The following is a 20,329-nucleotide window of genomic DNA, read 5'->3' as shown; positions in this document are numbered from 1 at the left end:
CTCTACCAGACCAACTCAATGCATTTTATGGACGCTTTGACAATAACACCATGCCTTGTGGGAGGGCCCCCACCAACCCAGACTGGGTGATCTCGCCCCACGAGGCCGACAAGGAGTCTTTAATCAGGTCAACACTTGCAAGGCCACGGGGCCAGACTATATCCCAGGGTGCATTCTGAGAATGCGCACAGTGGTGCGGACAGCCCTGTATATCACTCGGGGCAAGCTCCCTGCCATCCAGGACCTCTATATCAGGCGGTGTGAATGGAAGACCCGGAAAATCGTTAAACTCCAGCCACCCAAATCATAGACTGTTCTCCCTGCTTCCGCACGGCAAGTGGTACCGGTGCATTAAGTCTGATACCAATAGCTTCTATCCCTAAACCATAAAGCCGCTAAATAGCGAACAAAATCTCTACACAGACCCTTGAGTTGACCCTTATTTTCTCTATGCACAGTCACAGGACCCTACACACTCACACACAGTGACACTCCAACTCACACGCAGACTTACTTAATTTGTTCACGCACACACAACATGCACACATTTATACCCGTTCTACACACACGCACACACTTGCATACAATTGTCATATACGCTGCTGCTACTCTATCATACATCCTGATGCTTAGTCACCTTACCCTCCTCTGTTTTCTGTTCTTCCTCTCTCTTCTGTCTGCCAGGATTAATTAGCTGCTGTCCTGCTCCTCTCAGACATCCATCAGCACCCTCTCTCTTCCCCTCTACCCCCCCTCTCTAAAATCTCCTGTTTCTCCCCAGTCCTTTACCCTCTCTCTCTTTCCCTGCCTTCCCGATGCCCTTGCCCCCTCTACCCACTCTCTCTCCAGTGGATAGGAATGCAGGTGGTTTAGAGAGATGACCTCCTTCACACCCCCCCCCCCCTCAGTCTCCCCTCAGTCTCTCTAATTAGACTAACATGTTGTTTCCTTATTATTTTAACAGGCCAGCAGAGAAAGAGGGTGTACTTGTTTGTGTGTGTACGTGTCTGTGTGTGTCGGGCAGGGGAAGGGCCAGGGTAGCTGTAAGAGAGGAAAGGCTGTTGACAGGGGAACTGAGAAAGATTGCTTTAGGAGAGAACAACTTAAAAACTAACTTTAGAATACTTTGGGCGATGACAAGAAAAAGCCAAATGTTCCAGTTTGATATGTTTATATTCTGTCATTCATGAACAGAGATGATAGACTGGCACCTGCAATTTCAGAAACACATCCGGAAAGACATCCGTTCTCATCTCCTTCTTTTTCTCCTTCTACTTTCACCACCCTCCCACTTCTGTCCACAGGGCCGGTTCCAGGCACAAGTGACATAAGCGGTTGCTTAGGGCCCCCAGCCACTTTCTATCTCTGTGACATTGCTTTTGTCTAATAAACCTGGGTCAATGAAAACCTGACAGTCACTCAATTAGCCATGTCAGATTACAATTTTCAGATTGGTTCATTAGTCTAGCCAGCTATCTAAACTTAATCATGGCTGAATACCGACCGGGCACTCAGGGCACTTGCCCAGGGGCTCTGAGCTCCAGGAGGTCCCCATTTGATTTTGTTTGTCATTCTCTCTATCATTCTCTCACGGCATAAGTCATTACAAAATGTGTAGAATTGCAGAAAACTTGCTTTAAAACGGCAACATTTTCCCATCACCCCATGGCAATATGTGTAGAATTACAGGAAATTAACTTTAAAACTTAAATGTTTCCCTCCACCGTCGAGAAGGGGGCCACTAAAAGCCTAGAGCCGGCCCTGTCTGTCCATCTTGTGGACTTTATGAGATGGGTGATGGGTGGGTGTCGTGTTTTGACTGCTCCAGAGTTGTGAGGGAGGACGATGTCTGTGGGTTGTCTGTGTTTTACTTCCTGTTGATGACCAAACCATACTGTCAGGAGTGTTGCATGTACAGTCACATATACATAATCTTTCTCTCTCTTCTTGCTTACTCTCATTTACACCCATTTCCAGTCCCTCTCCTGTCATCCTTCCCAGCAGCAGTTGTCAGTGTGCTGTCCAAACTTGCTCTCTGCTGGCCCGGGGGGTTGTAGCCATCGGAGGAGAGAGAAGGTCTCCCTCCTTCTGGCCCTCAGATGGGTCACAGCAGCCACGCCCCAGCCCTATGTGTGTGTGTATTGATGCCCTACAGCATAGATTCAACAAAGGATCTCCCTCCCTACTCCAGGCTGCAGGGAGGGAGAAAATGGAGGAAGTGGCACTGAGCCATCCATCCAGGCAGGGAGGGAAGCAGGGAGAGAAAATGTCTCCCTCACAGGTCTGCTGCTGCTGTATGCCTCCGGTGACTTCACAGACCTCCGTCCACTCTGGGCAGGAAGGTACACAGCCTGTGCTAGAGAGAGGAACTTACTAGTTTCTACTGTGGCTTCGATTTGATTAGTCCAATGTATCGATGCGGTTCGATATGACTCAATGCACTAACAATTGTTGCATGAACAAATTCATTTTCCATTCTAAGTGAATATCTGATACTGATGGATTTAGGAGCTGATCTAGATCTGTCTGAGCTGAATTCTCTAAGCTGAATGGCCGTGTGTGTGTGCAATTTCTAATTTTGTCCCCTCACTTTTTATCAGAAATTCTCATCACCCACTGACTAACTTATCATATAACAGATTAAAATATGTTGAGCTCTTCATGTCATTATTATTATTTATTTTTTAATTATCAATGACATGCATAGCCAATTTAATATAACACAGCTTTGGATTTCACTCTGTCTCAAAAGCCTGTTTGGAACTTTACTGGAGAGCTGCTCTCTTCTCTCTTCTTGTTATGAAATTACACCTTTACCCTGTTCATGTAAAAATGACTAAATGCACTGATTTTGTTTAAAGCAGAACTACCTAAAAAGATTTAGTACTGTGAACATGGCAATCGAAAAGCCCCAATCAGCAGATAGATGTGAGTTGTGTCCACTCCGGTAACCTGCCCTACACAGCTCCACTGGTCAAATACAGCTCATTTGATAACAATGACACAGCAAATTATATTGGTTGTCCATCAATTAATAAAGCCTATGATTTAATATTGCAAAGCCATTTTACAAGCAACTGAATGCTGAAGGTGCCGTGCAGATGTAGCCTATGAATATTAGAACAGGGATAGGGGGTAGGCCTACTGTACCTCTCGTTGGCGTAAACAGCTGCATTTCCCGCAGTGTGCACAGTTATCTGACTTGTAGATCAATGTCATATGCAGTTACCGATATAATAGTTTGGTAGGCTGAAGGAGAAGACGCATCAATTCAGCCACAACATATTAGAGGTATTTTCGGAATAAAGCAGAAAAATATAATAGGACACAATAATTAGTGAACCGGCGATTCGTAAAGTTTGAATCGGTTTTCTTACGGATGCATGCTTCATTTGGATCGGATTGGGTTCCCGCGTTAAACGTTTGAACCTGGGCCCGATATTGGTGAATCGTTACATCCTTAGATAACACAGCGCTTGGTAGTAAAATATGACATTCAAATTTCACTCCCCGCAGAGACGCCAGTATTCACCAGTCAGCGCTTTAGAGAGGCACAATAAATGGGTCTCAGATGAGCCTAACAGCATTCAGTCCTCTCTCGCGTGGATATTGAGGTAACACTTCATAACCCTGGGACTTTCTTTCTCTCATCATCCCTCTGATTGATTGGTTCTTTGAATCACAGGGCATTTGAAAGTAGCTATAAAATATCATTGGAGGCGTTCCATGGGTCAACTAGATGCTGCAGGTCAGATATTGTATTCACCAGATCTAATCTCATTACCCATCCTTTAGATGCTGCAGGTTAGATATTGTATTCACCAGATCTAATCTCATTACCCATCCTTTAGATGCTGCAGGTCAGATATTGTATTCACCAGATCTAATCTCATTACCCATCCTTTAGATGCTGCAGGTCAGATATTGTATTCACCAGATCTAATCTCATTACCCATCCTTTAGATGCTGCAGGTCAGATATTGTATTCACCAGATCTAATCTCATTACCCATCCTTTAGATGCTGCAGGTCAGATATTGTATTCACCAGATCTAATCTCATTACCCATCCTTTAGATGCTGCAGGTCAGATATTGTATTCACCAGATCTAATCTCATTACCCATCCTTTAGATGCTGCAGGTCAGATATTGTATTCACCAGATCTAATCTCATTACCCATCCTTTAGATGCTGCAGGTCAGATATTGTATTCACCAGATCTAATCCTTTAGTTTTCACATTAGAGTAATCTCCTTTAGGAGTGCTGGGCTTCTTTACAACCAGAACCTGTACATTCACCCCCAGTTCTGAGACAGAAATGATAGGCCCGAAGGGAACCTTCATCCCATAGTGGATTCAAAGGAAATAGCGAACAAGTGGCTCGTCAATATTCAAGTCTGTTTTCAGGTATTGCCTTACTGTGTGTTTGTAATAACAAAGGTCTGTGTCATATTAAAACATGAAGATTGAATAACTGCCTCCATCCAGCCTTCCTTCCTTGTGGCACTAATTATTTGACCAACAAGAGTAGCTTTTATTAACTATCCAATCCACTGTCCCTGAGCACTGCAGAACTCATCTCTACCGCTACTACAATAACAAGCCAGACATCACCTCAATAACACACTCAGCTCAGCTGGCTAGTCCTGTCAGACAGTATGAAGATTGTTTAAATACTGTAAATGGAAGAACCATCACAGTGTATTTAAAGGGCTGGGTAAAAAGGATCCCATATCACGATCATTTACACAATACCACAGTATGCGCTAAGGATGAGCGACAAGCAGCTCTTTTGTTCAATAAATTGTCAGCTTGAGAAGGTTAGCTCTTGTTTGCAGTAAGGCAACCTAGTAAATATTACTCAGGTAAAGTGGTTACAACAACATTAGGCTTAACATGTTTGAAATCCAACTGTTTATTGTTCACATCCATAGGGATAACAAACACATTACATATCCCAAGCCTAACAGTATTGCTGCATAAAAACTACCAGCTTTTAGTATTTAGTATATTGGATCATTTGACTGAATCCAAAGAAAAGCCTGATCGAATAATTGATCAAATCAGAATTAGAAAATGCCTCTGAACTGAAAGTATTGTGGGTGGGAGGGTTAGTGTTGGACTAGTAACCGAAAGGTTGCAAGTTCAAATCCCCAAGCTGACAAGGTACAAATCTGTCGTTCTGCCCCTGAACAGGCAGTTAACCCACTGTTCCTAGGCCGCCATTGAAAATAAGAATTTGTTCTTAACTGACTTGCCTAGTTAAATAAAGGTAAAAAAAAATAATAATAATTGTCCTCTTAGAAGTTATTCAATCTACAATGGGAAATTGGTTTGATTGCATAAACTTGGATAATGTCAGATGAAAACAGATTATATTACAGTGCTATCACAGTAGTACAGTTGATGCTTAAAAATCCATGGTTTGTTTTGTATTTGTATTTATTCTTTGTTTATACAGGTGATCCCACTGAAAACGTTTCACAAGGGAGAGCTGTAACAAGGAAGACCGAAGCAATCAACAAAAACTGTAGTGCTTCTACTTCCAATGCCATTCAGATTATAATGCTGCTTCATGTTTAGGACCAGTGTCCCTGACATTGATTTGGGGTGGCAGGTAGCCTAGTGGTTAGAGTGTTGGACTAATAACTGAAATGTTGCAAGATCAAATCCCAGAGCTGACAAGGTAAAAGGTAAACATCTGTCGTTTTGCCCCTGAACAAGGCAGTTAACCCACCGTTCCTAGGCCGCCATTGAAAATAAGAATTTGTTCTTAACTGAAGGAAAAATACATTTAAAAAAAAGCCTAGGACTACAAAGCATACTAAATGGAGATTATCTATTGAATTATCTTTTTAGTCCAGGGCTAGGCTTAATCTATGTCTGGGGAAACTGGCCCAAAGTCAACTCATTGCGCTCCCTGTTCCAGACTTGTAAATAACTAATATGTTTTGTCCACCTCTGTGTCGGCCACTAAGTGATGCAGAGTCATTCGGCGAGGCTGCTTTGTTAATCACAGATGAGGACAGTGAGGGGATGTGAGGTGACTGAGGGGATGTGAGGTGGCGGTGGCTGTAAAGGCGTTGGCCTAAATGACAATCAACAGTAGCATGGGCCCCCACACTGCTGCATTTGTATGTCCCTCTCAGTTCCCACAGGACACACAGGCCAGAGCCAACACCAACATCCTGCCATGGGAAGCAAACACACTCAACCAAGGCATCATTTGAATGTTGGAGGATATAAACTCAGCAAAAAAAGAAACGTCCTCTCACTGTCAACTGTGTTTATTTTCAGCAAACTTAACATGTGTAAATATTTGTATGAACATAAGATTCAACAACTGAGACATAAACTAAACATTTTCCACAGACATGTGACTAACAGAAATGTAATAATGTGTCCCTGAACAAAGGGGGTAACAGTCAAAAGTAACAGTCAGTATCTGGTGTGGCATTATGTACGGCAGTGCATCTCCTCCTCATGGACTGCACCAGATTTGCCCGTTCTTGCTGTGAGATGTTACCCCACTCTTCCATCAAGGCACCTGCAAGTTCCCAGACATTTCTGGGGGGAATGGCCCTAGCCCTCGCCCTCACCCTCCGATCCAACAGGTCCCAGACGTGCTCAATGGGATTGAGATCCGGGCTGTTCGCTGGCCATGGCAGAACACTGACATTCCTGTCTTGCAGAAAATCACGCACAGAACGAGCAGTGTGGCTGGTGGCATTGTCATGCTGGAGGGTCATGTCAGGATGAACCTGCAGGAAGGGTACCACATGAGGGAGGAGGATGTCTTCCCTGTAACGCACAGCGTTGAAATTGCCTGCAATGACAACAAGCTCAGTCCGATGATGCTGTGAAACACCGCTCCAGACCATGATGGACCCTCCACCTCCAAATCGATCCCGCTCCAGAGTACAGGCCTCGTTGTAACGCTCATTCCTTCGACGATAAACACGAATCTGACAATCACTCCTGTTGAGACAAAACCGCGACTCATCAGTGAAGAGCACTTTTTGCCAGTCCTGTCTGGTCCAGCGACGGTGGCCCATAGGCGACATTGTTGCCGGTGATGTCTGGTGAGGACCTACCTTACAACAGGCCTACAAGCCCTCAGTCCAGCCTCTCTCAGCCTATTGCGGACAGTCTGAGCACTGATGGGGACTGTGCGTTCCTGGTGTAACTCGGGCAGTTGTTGTTGCCATCCTGTACCTGTCCCGCAGGTGTGATGTTCGGATGTACCGATCCTGTGCAGGTGTTGTTACACGTGGTCTGCCACTGTGAGGACGGTCAGCTGTCTGTCCCGTCTCCCTGTAGCGCTGTCTTAGGCGTCTCACAGTACGGACATTGGAATTCATTGCCCTGACCACATCTGCAGTCCTCATGCCTCCTTGCAGCATGCCTAAGGCACGTTCACGCAGATGAGCAGGAACCCCGGGCATCTTTCTTTTGGTGTTTTTCAGAGTCAGTAGAAAGGCCTATTTTAGTGTCCAAAGTTGTCATAACTGTGACCTTAATTGCCGACCATCTGTAACCGTTCCACAGGTGCATGTTCATTAATTATGGTTCATTGAACAAGCATGGGAAATAGTGTTTAAACCCTTTACAATGAAGATCTGTAAAGTTATTTGTATTTTTACGAATTATCTTTGAAAAACAGGGTCCTGAAAAAGGGAAGTTTATTTTTTTGCTGAGTTTAGGATGGTGATACAGATATGAGAGAAATCAGTTGATGTTAAGCACAACTCTAAATCCTCTTGCCTTGGAATAGTGGGACAAAAAGGGAAGAGCCTTTTTGTTTCCTTTATGCCCATGCCCTGTGTTACATCATCCCTCTGTAAATAAACCCCCGGCCATACTAAACACAACTCTCTGGGTTACATATAAGAGGGCCCAGGTTTTTTTTTTCTCCTGACAACATGACTTGACCAAAAAAAAGGCTTGGAGCTTTTCCTGCCCTATTCATGTAGTAATGTGCTGTTTAGACAGAGTATACTGCTGTGTCACTCTAAACAACAGACAGAGGATGCATGGGACCAGTCACAGTACAAGAGTATTGAGGGAACCTGGCTGCCCTGTGGCAGATGTGGAGGTGTTCAGCTCCAATTGTCACCACCCTCTAATCATGCTGCAGAGCTAGCTACATGCCAACACACCCACCGGCATATAGGCATCATTCGCTGAGCTAGTGAAATGCTAGGCTAACAGACCCACAGGCAAAGCCTAGTATAGGCTTCATTCACAGGCAGTGCCAAGTGAGGGTTCAACCCAGTCCACTACAGAGTTCTGTACAGAACAAATGAATCCCTTATCAGCTCCTCTCCTGCTGACTCAATCACAACCATCTTTCCATCTGAGATGCTCTCTGCTATACCAATGGAATAGCGAGGCAATCTCGCTATTTTAGGAACACTTTCTATGACCCCAAAACATGACCCTCCCCTGAAAGATCTGAGAGATGAACAACTCGATCACATTCTCGCTGCCTCGAAGTGAAAACCTTTTCCCAGGCATATTGTTGGATGCGATAAATAACTATAGTAGTACTTGCAGGTGCAGTATAATGTCGAACAAGTCTCAGAGCTTGAGGAAGGTCACCATCGATACAATACTTTCCCCCACAATCATTTGTCTGTTAGCTCCTGGTAAGTTCACTAGACTGAACAGACAAGCAGGACAGACCGTGTCTCCTTGGTACATTTGGCAATGAAACTACATCACTGCTATTATTCCTCCTTTCATCAAACCTGTGAATTGATTTTAAGTGCTGTTGAGTAATTCACTGCCCTCTATTAACACCCATAGCAATGAACTATTATTAGAAACCTTGTGGATATGGATGTTCTGAAATTAATCCAACGCTGGATGATTTGTAACAGAACAAAACCATCAGCCTGTTGGTAATACCAGCAGTCAGTTAGTCAGTTAATACCAGCAACCTGTTGGCATTACTAGCAACTTGTCAGCAATACCAGCATCCTTTTGGCATTACTGGCAACTTGTCATTAAATTACAACGGGCAACCTATTGGTTATGCCGGCAGCCTGTTGGCAGTAGCGAACCACAGGATGGCAACACAAGTGGCCATATTTTTCTTGACTTTTCTAGCTACAGTTGCTCCTATGATATAGTCCTTACAGTGCCTTGCGAAAGTATTCGGCCCCCTTGAACTTTGCGACCTTTTGCCACATTTCAGGCTTCAAACATAAAGATATAAAACTGTATTTTTTGTGAAGAATCAACAACAAGTGGGACACAATCATGAAGTGGAACGACATTTATTGGATATTTCAAACTTTTTTAACAAATCAAAAACTGAAAAATTGGGCGTGCAAAATTATTCAGCCCCCTTAAGTTAATACTTTGTAGCGCCACCTTTTGCTGCGATTACAGCTGTAAGTCGCTTGGGGTATGTCTCTATCAGTTTTGCACATCGAGAGACTGACATTTTTTCCCATTCCTCCTTGCAAAACAGCTCGAGCTCAGTGAGGTTGGATGGAGAGCATTTGAGAACAGCAGTTTTCAGTTCTTTCCACAGATTCTCGATTGGATTCAGGTCTGGACTTTGACTTGGCCATTCTAACACCTGGATATGTTTATTTTTGAACCATTCCATTGTAGATTTTGCTTTATGTTTTGGATCATTGTCTTGTTGGAAGACAAATCTCCGTCCCATTCTCAGGTCTTTTGCAGACTCCATCAGGTTTTCTTCCAGAATGGTCCTGTATTTGGCTCCATCCATTTTCCCATCAATTTTAACCATCTTCCCTGTCCCTGCTGAAGAAAAGCAGGCCCAAACCATGATGCTGCCACCATGTTTGACAGTGGGGATGGTGTGTTCAGCTGTGTTGCTTTTACGCCAAACATAACGTTTTGCATTGTTGCCAAAAAGTTCAATTTTGGTTTCATCTGACCAGAGCACCTTCTTCCACATGTTTGGTGTGTCTCCCAGGTGGCTTGTGGCAAACTTTAAACGACACTTTTTATGGATATCTTTAAGAAATGGCTTTCTTCTTGCCACTCTTCCATAAAGGCCAGATTTGTGCAATATACGACTGATTGTTGTCCTATGGACAGAGTCTCCCACCTCAGCTGTAGATCTCTGCAGTTCATCCAGAGTGATCATGGGCCTCTTGGCTGCATCTCTGATCAGTCTTCTCCTTGTATGAGCTGAAAGTTTAGAGGGACGGCCAGGTCTTGGTAGATTTGAAGTGGTCTGATGCTCCTTCCATTTCAATATTATCGCTTGCACAATGCTCCTTGGGATGTTTAAAGCTTGGGAAATCTTTTTGTATCCAAATCCGGCTTTAAACTTCTTCACAACAGTATCTCGGACCTGCCTGGTGTGTTCCTTGTTCTTCATGATGCTCTCTGCGCTTTTAACGGACCACTGAGACTATCACAGTGCAGGTGCATTTATACGGAGACTTGATTACACACAGGTGGATTGTATTTATCCTCATTTGTCATTTAGGTCAACATTGGATCATTCAGAGATCCTCACTGAACTTCTGGAGAGAGTTTGTTGCACTGAAAGTAAAGGGGCTGAATAATTTTGCACGCCCAATTTTTCAGTTTTTGATTTGTTAAAAAAGTTTGAAATATCCAATATACGTCGTTCCACTTCATAATTGTGTCCCACCTGTTGTTGATTCTTCACAAAAAAATACAGTTTTATATCTTTATGTTTGAAGCTTGAAATGTGGCAAAAGGTCGCAAAGTTCAAGGGGGCCGAAAACTTTCGCAAGGCACTGTATTTACCAAGACCTGAGGCCTCATCAGCCCTGCTCTTATTACTGTTCATGGCCAATTACTGTTATTCAGCATCATCAGAGCACTAATCAATGAGTCCCATGTAGGCCAATAATAAGGACCGCTAACCAACCACCCAGTGTAAACACTTTAATTAATGAAAGCCTGCTTCCTCCCTCCCTTGGGTCAAATACATAGATTGTTGTTGATTTCTTCCTCCACTTCAGGGATAGGGCTGCGGGTGTCACTAAATTTCATCAGTCGGTGATTGTCAAGCAAATAACTGTCAGTCTCACGGTAATTGACCGTTAATTAACATAAACACATTTAGCATCTCCTTGCCTACAAGACACGAATGCAGACCTTTGGAACATCTACATTTGAAAAAGTCTAATAAATCCATGTAATATAGCCTACACCATCACAATAAATCCATTATTTATTTTAGACAGGTCTAAAGAAGCATGATATGAAGAAAATGTAGTCTATTTCAGAAGAACAGAATAGCATACTCTGAGTTGTCCTTATGTTAGGTCCTGATCTGGATATGCCAAATGGCTGTGGGCTACACTAGATTATTTAGCAGACAAGATTTGCTTAGAATTCTGTGGCATTATTTTATAGTACAAAGAATACAATTGAACATAGCTGAATAAAATAGAAAGGATATTTTCTCCAAATGATTTGAGTGAGTGCGCACATGTAGCTATTATGTGTTGAGAGGTTAACAAAGAAATAGGTATTCCTATATGCTTAATTTATAGATATTAATGTAACTTTAGTTGTTCTACAAATGTTAATACATTGTAAGGTTGTATGATGCGACTCTAATGATTGAAAAAACGTTTTTTAAAAGGCATGAGCTCTGCTTTTTTTTTTGCGCAGGCTGTGCACACTTCATCAGTCTCTCATTCACAATTTGACCAGCACTTTCACACAATCCCCTTTGTGTGGCCGAAATGGACCCTAAAAGAATCCATGCCTTTTGCGGCCAGTGGCCGTTGTGCCCTTCTCCCTGAGTGCGGCACGCTTGGAAGCACCTCTCTCACATGGCTTTCCATCACATGATCGGGTCTTTCTCACAGGCTACAAGTGAAGACAGACACATTATCCAATTCCAAGGTGCATATTGAAGATATTGGAAGAACTGTCCACATTTTACTTTTTATCAGCCAACAAGATGAGTAGGCCTAATTAACAAGAAAAGCACTAGCCTATGTTAATCTACTATCCCCCATAGTAGAAAAGTCAACCTATTATATTCTGTGCAAGAAATAAATATTCCAAACATAGTCTGGGACAGTTGTGGAATGCGATGGATCCCAAATGAATACAACCACTATCATCCCCACAAAAATGTATGAAATGTGGCTGACGCAACAGATCAGAATGTTTAGCTTAAAATGTTGATAAACTATTAGGCTATTTATTCACATTATAAGTGCAGCAATGTGCACTATAGGCTATAAGTGTGAATGTTCCATTAGAGGAAAAACACCATTATCAAAAGTGACCGCAAATGTGATTATGCATGTAGTGCTTTTATTATAAAGGTGCATTTTTATGGTGAAAATGATCTTCCCCAAAATTGAAACTTGTGCTGCTTATGTATACCAGTTAGGCTCTACACCCCTTGTAAAGCGGATTAATGTGCTTAATTTTAAGAAGTTATTTGGCCACTTTAGTTGTGATACAAACCTTATCAAAACATATAGGCCTAATGCCTATGGGCTAGGCTACGTGAGGTGTGCAATTATGATTCGCAAAAGTTGTTGTTTCTTATGCTGGGCATCATTCACAAGACCTATATAAGTGATATGCTAATATTGTCACACATCAGACTATTCTTGATTTAATCTTGTCGTTACATACATACATTACATATACCTTTACATATACATATACCTGTATCGAAACAGGGGCAGTGGAAAAAAATGCATAATCTATGCACTTAAATAGCAAATGGAGGACGCTTTTTCCGTGGTTCATTTTCATGCCTGCCAGGTGGGCTATAATCCTGTTGTAAATATAAGCAATGTGCCTAATATTAGGAAAGTTAAGTAAAAATATAGTAGGCCTAGCTTGTAAAAAGCTGATGGGATCACTCTGGCCATCACTCTGTTTGCTCACGCAGTTGCATATCCTATAGAAATGTTGCGCAACATGAGCTCATGGGCTCTCATGAAGTGTTTGATCAGATTTTTGAAAACATTTGCATTGATGTCAGCGTGATTAGAGGGACAATAGAGTGCTGAGTACTAGGTAGTTAGAAAGTTTGGTAGGCTGCTATTGACCAGCAGCAGCATCAGAGCTTGGAGAAGCCTAATTACCGTGACTAAACGGTCACGTGGAATTTGACTGCCTTCATGACTCGTGACCGCCAGTGTGGCGGTAATACTGTCACCGCACCAGCTCTACTCGGGATCAATGCGTTCTCCCCTTATTTTGCGATTAGTGGTGTAGCTCTGTGGGCTGGGTGCTCATAGGGGACCTGTGTGCTATCAGGTACCTCATGATTTAAACATCTCCTATATACAGACAGCTCAAGTTCTTCTCCTAAGACATGGATATTTGTTTTGAAAAATATACAATATTAGTTTTCCCCCCCAGGACAGATGATTTAAGTGGGTGTGTGAGTATGAGCTTGTTTATTTGTTTCTGTGTGGTGGGGCTGTTTGTATGTCTGGATTGTACCCATGTTCTGTAGAACAGCTCCTAGCTGGACTAATATTTTCAGAATGAAATGTGATTGAAACTGGTGAGCTGCCTCTCCCTGGCTGCTGTGGTAATGTCAGTGTTCCGTGTTGTTTTCTCTCTACACTTCATAGATCTGGCCCTGGGTTTGTACTGCTGCAGCTGGGTCTCATTTATTCCAGTGGGCACCCTGGCGCAGCCCCCCCTGGCATAGCACATCCACCCCTGGCACATTCTCCTCTGTTGGTTGTGCTCCCTGCTTCTGCCTCTGCACCCTCCTCTCCTGCCAGTCCACAGTGGGCTTGATTGATAATGAGGCAATTTCCTGGGTCCTGGTCCTTTTCCCTCACCCCCAACTCTTTTTTTCCCCTCTTTCATGCTTTTTGGAAAAGGGCCTCCCTACTCAGCTTCAGTCAATGGATGTAACCACAACTATCTCCTCCATTGCCTGGTTGCTAGGCAGCGGGCAGTATTTGTTTTGCTCATATCCCTGGAATTTTCTGGCCTCTGTAAGTGGAGCTTGATCCCACTGTTCTCTCCCCCCCCGCATGGGAAACTTATGTTTACATTGCCAGAGCATGTGAAATAGATACAGTGAGGGAAAAAAGTACATTTGCCCACTGACAAAAGAAATGATCAGTCTATAATTTTAATGGCAGGTTTATTTGAACAGTGAGAGAGAATAACAACAAAATAATCCAGAAAACCGCATGTCAAAAATGTTATAAATTGATTTGCATTTTAATGAGGAAATAGGTATTTGACCCCCTCTCAATCAGAAAGATTTCTGGCTCCCAGGTGTCTTTTATACAGGTAACAAACTGAGATTAGGAGCACACTCTTAAAGGGAGTGCTCCTAATCTCAATTTGTTACCTGTATAAAAGACACCTGTCCACAGAAGCAATCAATCAATCAGATTCCAAACTCTCCACCATGGCCAAGACCGAAGAGCTCTCCAAGGATGTCAGGGACAAGATTGTAGACCTACACAAGGCTGGAATGGGCTACAAGACCATTGCCAAGCAGCTTGGTGAGAAGGTGACAACAGCGATTATTCGCAAATGGAAGAGTTGCAATTATCATGAGAACGGTGAGGAATCAGCCCAGAACTACACGGGAGGATCTGTCAATGATCTCAAGGCAGCTGGGACCATAGTCACCAAGAAAACAATTGGTAACACACTCCACCGTGAAGGCCCGCGAGGTCCCCCTGCTCAAGAAAGCACGGCCCATCTGAAGTTTGCCAATGAATATCTGAATGATTCAGAGGACAACTGGGTGAAAGTGTTGTGGTCAGATGAGACCAAAATGGAACTCTTTGGCATCAACTCAACTCGCCGTGTTTGGAGGAGGAGGAATGCTGCCTATGACACCAAGAACACCATCCTCACCGTCAAACATGGAGGTGGAAACATTATGCTAAGGGAGTGTTTTTCTGCTAAGGGGACAGGACAACTTCACCGCATCAAAGGGACGATGGACGGGGCCATGTACCGTCAAATCTTGGATTAGAACCTCCTCCCCTCAGCCAGGGCATTGAAAATGGGTCATGGATGGGTATTCCAGCATGACAATAACCCAAAACACACGGCCAAGGCAACAAAGGAGTGGCTCAAGAAGAAGCACATTAAGTTCCAGGAGTGGCCTAGCTAGTCTCCAGACCTTAATCCCATAGAAAATCTGTGGAGGGAGTTGAAGGTTCGAGTTGCCAAACATCAGCCTCGAAACCTTAATGACTTGGAGAAGATCTGCAAAGAGGAGTGGGACAAAATCCCCCCTGAGATGTGTGCAAACCTGGTGGCCAACTACAAGAAATGTCTGACCTCTGTGATTGCCAACAATTTTGTTGTTGTTATTCTGTCTCTCACTGTTCAAATACACCTACCATTAAAATTATAGACGGATAATTTCTATGTCAGTGGGCAAACGTACAAAATCAGCAGGGGATCAAATACTTTTTTCCCTCACTGTAATAAACAATAAAACATGAACAGTAAACATTATTTTGGAACTTTTGTGAGTGTAAAGACATTTCAAATGGCATATGTCTATACAGAGTTTTAACAATGTGCAAATAGTTAAAGTAAAAAGGGAAAATAAATAAACATAAATATGGGTTGTATTTCCAGTGGTGTTTGTTCTTCACTGGTTGCCCTTTTCTTGTGGCAACAGGTCACACGTCTTGCTGCTGTGATTGCACACTGTGGTATTTCACCCAATAGATATTGGATTTGTTTTTACATTTTTTGGGGTCTGTGTAATCTGAGGGAAATATGTGTCTCTAATATGGTCATACATTTGGCAGGAGGTTAGGAAGTGCAGCTCAGTTTCCACCTCATTTTGAGGCTACAGTATGTGCACATTGTAATGAATACTCAGGGAGAAAAGGGTGTAGATTCACGTGCAGAGCGCGGCAGGTGTTTCTTTCCCCTTCGCAGAAGGCAGGAACCATGGGCACAGACAATGTTCATACACAGGTAGGCAAACAGGCAGGTGAATCAACTAGGACTGAAGGCTATAACTGGTTCTCACAAACGAGCTAGGAAAGGCACAAACAAAGTGAACTGAACTAACAGAATGAACTGAACTAATTAAGGAGCTGATGAGACCAGGTGAGTAACCAACACAGGTGAAATCAATGAACAAAAATGAAAGACAGGGCTACGTTCAAGAACACAAAGAAACAGGGCTACAATCAAGTACACAACAAAACAGAACACAAGGTTGACTAAGAAAATAAATACAGAATTTTAGACACACTGCCCAGTCTTCCTGGTCTGCCTACGGCGGTTTCTTTACCTAATTGGTATGTCAAATTTTATATTCCTTTTGATAGCATAGGAGGCCCTTTTTGCCTTGTCTCGCAGATCGTTCACAGCTTTGTGGAAGTTACCTGATGTTCTGATGTTTAGGGACACCATTATTTCTGTCTTACTGAGATTTACTGTCAGGGCCCAGGTCTGACAGAATCTGTGCAGAAGATCGAGGTGCTACTGTAGGCCCTCCTTGCTTGTGGACAGAAGCATCAGATTATCAACAAACAGTAGACGTTTGACTTCAGCTGACTATCAGCTGAAATAGACAGCAGCCTTCAATATGGTAGACCAATCCGAACTCCTCTCTCGGCATGTCCAGCCCACTCATTATCTCAGCCAATCATGACTAGTGGGAAGGTTGCTATCTTTTTCTGTGCCTTATTAACCAATAAGGTTCGGAATTTAACAATCATATTTGTATTTACAGATGGCATACAAGTTAGTTATTAATGCACATGAAAGTTCACATGTTCGAGAAGGCATTTCTGCCCAAAAAAAGCATTTTGATAAAAAAACATCTCTCCTGTGAAGTCGTGACTTGCGTCTAGTTTCCTGAATTGGGTCACATTTGTCATTGTTGTTCATTTTCTGAGGTTGTCTGCTTGACATTTTTAGGTTTGATAGGGAAGCTGAGAGGTCAAATATACTGTTCAGGTTTTCTACTGCCAAGTTTACAACTTCAGTATTACAGTGGAGGGAATGCTGTCACCTCCGGTTAGGTGTTTGTCCCCCTGCGGTTCAGAAACCCTACACGTGTGTCAGCTCCCCTAGCTCTTGAAAATCTTCATTAGAGCAGTGGATGAATGGACTGTTTATAGTGATACAGTACCTCTCAATCTCACACCATAGGAGGTTTTCCCTGTCAGTATGTGAGGTCAAGCGATGCAGCCCCCCCCCCCCCCCCCCTCCCAAACACACACTCCCAGTCTTACACTCAGCACACAGTGAACAATTGTGCTGCCCTGTAGGGAGAGTTTCCACACTGTGTCTGGAAGGATTCTGGGCTGTGGAAGCACCATATGGGGGATACAGTGTGTGTCTGTGCTACTGTCATCATGCTTTTATTACAGTGGAGGGACGCTCTCAATGGCCCTATATCCACTCACACTTATCCTCCAGTCTGAGTTCCTCTGTCAGGCAGGAAGACTAAACATCCTCCTCATAATAGCTTCCTTCTGCACAGCTTTAATCTGCTCTAATACCAAAGGCTGCTGTGTTGAAAAGAGGCGGTCAGAATCCAGGCTCAGGTTGTTTCCTCTTTGTAGAGTGAAAGTGAATATAGTCGGAATGGGATTAAAGCTGTTTGTTGTGTTAGAGAGAGGGAGTAGTCCCCTATTGGGGCTGTCCCTGGCATTCCATCTGGAGAGGGGGAGGGGGGAGAGAGAACGATGGGTAGAGCAATGATATCTGCAGGCCAGTCTTCAACAACAGCCATAACACAGCTCTGAGAGTCCGTGCTGATAGAAACCCACACTTGAATCTGTTGAATTTGATGCAATTGAATTCTATTACATTTTACCATTCAAAAGACTTGTTCTAGTTGAAAAATCAGATGCCACAAGGCTTGAATAGGTTGATGTGGCTTACAATGTAGCACAAATTACTTTGGTTAAGTGTGTGTGTTTGCACTAGTCTAATGTATTATTTTGTTTATGTGTGTACATTATGTGCTTGCACTGATGCCTGTGTATGACTCAACTGCATGTGTGCATGCAACTATGTGCTGTGAACATCATAGTGGTCTTTTGCATGTTGGCAGGTACATGAAATATTCAAGGTCTTCAGTGCAGCGCTGGCTCGCCTGCGCATGCGTCCGTACATTATTAATGCAGGGGAATGGTTCAGGAGCAGCAGTGTGATAACACACCACCATGTCTGAGAGTGTGTGTGCAGGAACTAGCTACCTCCAGCTTAACCAGTTAGGCAGTTTACATTGTCATCAACTGGCATTCCCTGTAGGCAATTTGGCTGTTTTTCCACATAAGCAAGTAAGGCAACGGGGGCTTTAGCGCAGCTTTAATGTTGCAGATAGATTGTAATTGTTTGCATAATTTCTCATTTATGTTTCTCAAACTTTTTTTCCTCTACACTACCACCCCTACCCAGATTGGAGTAAACTAACAGACGACAATACTTCTACTGCTACTTACAACTATTTTGGCTCACATCTACAGTACCTGTAGTTAAGGAATTGACATATTCATAATTTCCTCTTCAAGTTCTGGATTTTCACCCACTGCGGCCAATACACCATTCATTCTGATCTTAACTACAACCCTCTGATGTCCGCAGATGAACCCATCTTTCCCAGTATAGTGCCATTTTGCTATTTCCTTTTGCAATACATCCCTCCATTTTACTATGATGTGTTATGAGGATCCTGAACCTCCCTATTTGTAACATTTCTGCTGATTTTGCCCTAAAAAGAAATACTTGACCCAAGAGTATAATGATATTTCCCATTGACTGATCGTGGTTTTTAAGATCCCTTAACAATACAGTTTGCAGATCTAAACCCTGATATTGTGACATAAAAAGCAAGCAACTATGGACAGTACCAGAAAATATGTTCTATTGATTCTGTTTCCTAGTGGCAGAGTCTGCACAAGGCTGACTGTTCAATGCCCCATATATTGAGCATTCATTTTATAGAATAGCTTAAATTGGAAAGAACCGATTGATGTGTCAATTGTTGTTTTATGTCAGTTTATAGAGCCTATGCCATGCCAAGTGATCTTGATGGGCTTGGTCTTTTTCACAATGTATTGCATCTTAACGTTACCTTCACATATCAATCAGATGTATATATAAAGCACCTTGTACATCAGCCGATGTCACAAAGTGCTATACAGAAACCCAGCCTAAAACCCCAAACAGCAAGCAATACAGGGGTATTTTAGCAGGAGGGCACACACATTTTTAGAGCACAATCTATCAAACCCACACACACACACTTACTAACCTCGTACTCATATACACTAATCTGGTTTTCAGAGGTCAGTATGGAAGATATCCGTTTATAGGAGATACTTGTGTGTCCAGTCAATAGATCTCCTCTCTTGTTGTCATAAACCTCAGTGTTGTACTGTCATTACAGCTCATAATGTTCTCCGCTTTACTGGACAAACTCCAAAGGTTCTATTTACCATCGTCAACATGGCGGGAGGGAGAGGGACAGCGTGAGAGAAAGAAATGGGGCAAGAGCAAGTGAAGGGCGAAAAATATGTTGTGTGTATTTGTATGTGTGTGTGTGTGGGGGGAGAGAGGCCTAGCTGGGTTCAGTCACATCACGCCTCTGTGTTAACAGGTCTATGAACTCTCTGGGAGTGTGTTTGCAGCTTGGCTCTATGCAACCACTGGACCACAGTCTAGCACTATAGGCAACCTGGTAGCATTCTGTCTCTCTGTCCCCCCCCATTTATTTCTATAGAATATCCTGTAGAAAAATCAACATTGGAATCAGCTTTTTATAAAGTTTCCTTACAGTGGACTGTATAGTGTCTGCCTGTGTACAAAGCCTGTGGCTCTAATCTACTCTAGACAATATGTTATTGTTGAAGGATTGTGAACATGCTCAGACAGAACCATGGGTTATTAGGCTCACATCTCATATGATTTATTCATAATGTATTATTGCTTCAACCCCACCATGCACTTGAGAAAATACAGATATGAATCAATATAGAGTGTACACACACAATGGGCAAGTGCCCAAACATGTGTATACACACACACTTTCCACTGTGTCTCTGAGTCACTTCCCTCTGTGTTCAGTTAGGAATAAAATTACAATTTCAATTCTCGCTCAAGGCTTGGAGCCTCCATTTCTCCTCCTCTTTCTTTATTTCAGCTAATCAACTCAGCCCACATACTGGAGCAGATCAGTGCAGGGTGACTTTCTAACTGTTGGGAGCTGAGAGAGTGGCCTCTTTTTAGAATGGGTAACGGAGCAGAGGAAGTGTCTCTTAGATTGGCCGGTTAGCATGGGGACTATAAGGAGGTTTTAAATGGAGAGAATTCACCCAGTCTGACTGTGTGTCTGCTCTGTGCTCTGTATTCACATC

General features: G+C 43.0%; 1 protein-coding gene across 4 annotated transcripts in view; it reads left to right on the top strand.

Annotated features, from left to right (window-relative positions):
• Nucleotides 1-20,329, top strand: part of LOC110528154 (guanine nucleotide-binding protein G(i) subunit alpha-2) — a 95,556-nt gene that overhangs the window by 56,133 nt on the left and 19,094 nt on the right. Inside the window, exon 1 of one of the 4 annotated variants that reach the window (XM_036983701.1) lies at nucleotides 16,180-16,255. The exons of the other annotated variants lie outside the window; for them this stretch is intronic. The gene's annotated coding sequence lies outside the window, so the exon portion shown is untranslated. Of the gene's footprint in view, nucleotides 1-16,179; nucleotides 16,256-20,329 lie in introns of those variants that run through there. 4 annotated transcript variants of the gene reach the window in all.

Source organism: Oncorhynchus mykiss, chromosome 7 (genome assembly GCF_013265735.2).
Source record: "Oncorhynchus mykiss isolate Arlee chromosome 7, USDA_OmykA_1.1, whole genome shotgun sequence".
NCBI classification, from domain to species: Eukaryota; Metazoa; Chordata; class Actinopteri; order Salmoniformes; family Salmonidae; genus Oncorhynchus; species Oncorhynchus mykiss.
The sequence above is the reverse complement of the archived record's forward strand: the minus strand, read 5'-3'. Positions and strand labels throughout refer to the sequence as shown.